We start from the raw sequence: 816 nt of genomic DNA, 5'->3' as shown, positions 1-816 counted from the left end.
CAGTGTGAGGGAGAGGGATTAACATCACGAGAGATACAGTCAGTAACGGGGGACTCTGGGGGTAGTGGGGTTACTGAGTGACAGTGTGAGGGAGAGGGATTAACATCAGTAGAGATACAGTCAGTAACAGAGGGCTCTGGGTGTAGTGGGGTTATTGAGTGACAGTGTGAGGGAGTGTTATGGACCAGACCAGACCCCCTCAAAATATTTTAAGAAGGTAACCTAGACCCTAACGTTTCCTTATTTTAACTACTCTATGTTAAACAGGACACAATTTATTTAAACACTACAGTTAAAATAGAAACAAAAGATTCAGGAATTTAGAATAACAACTACTGGAAAACTTAACCGACTAATAGATACCGTGCATATTATGAATTAACTGTTCCAGTACAGTAACATCTCATAGACACACCCTTTAGCAAAAAGGTAAATTCAGACAGCAGTTCTTACATGCAGTTCTCCAATCCAGGAGGAAACAACATTAGGAGAGATTTCAGAGATGGCAGTAGCGAGGAATTATTCACTGAAGCTTCCACCTCTTCTGGAACCCCAAACAGTTTCTGATTGCTAAAGCTGAAAGAAAGGTAGAAAGCTTGGTCTGTGAGAACTGGACACCTCCCCACTGCCCCACAACACACCCCCCCCCCCCCCCCAACTCCGTTGTTACAACAGTTTTCAAATCAAAAGGCTTCCTAAGTTATCAAGCTGTCTCCAGTAGCCAGTTGAATCAGAGATAGTAGGAACTGCAGATGCTGGAGAATCCGAGACAACAAGGTGCAGAGCTGGATGAACACAGCAGGCCAAGCAGCATCA

At 44.0% G+C, this 816-nt stretch overlaps 1 protein-coding gene across 1 annotated transcript in view; it reads left to right on the top strand.

Annotated features, from left to right (window-relative positions):
* The window catches only part of LOC125482450 (nesprin-1-like), a gene marked incomplete at both ends in the record, with an annotated part of 4,211 nt that overhangs the window by 539 nt on the left and 2,856 nt on the right, over window positions 1–816 (top strand). The gene's annotated exons all lie outside the window — the stretch shown is intronic.

The sequence above is a fragment of the Rhincodon typus genome, unplaced genomic scaffold, assembly GCF_021869965.1.
Source record: "Rhincodon typus isolate 14 unplaced genomic scaffold, sRhiTyp1.1 hic_rhity00010487, whole genome shotgun sequence".
NCBI lineage: Eukaryota > Metazoa > Chordata > Chondrichthyes > Orectolobiformes > Rhincodontidae > Rhincodon > Rhincodon typus.
This window is presented reverse-complemented; position numbering and strand designations above follow the sequence as displayed.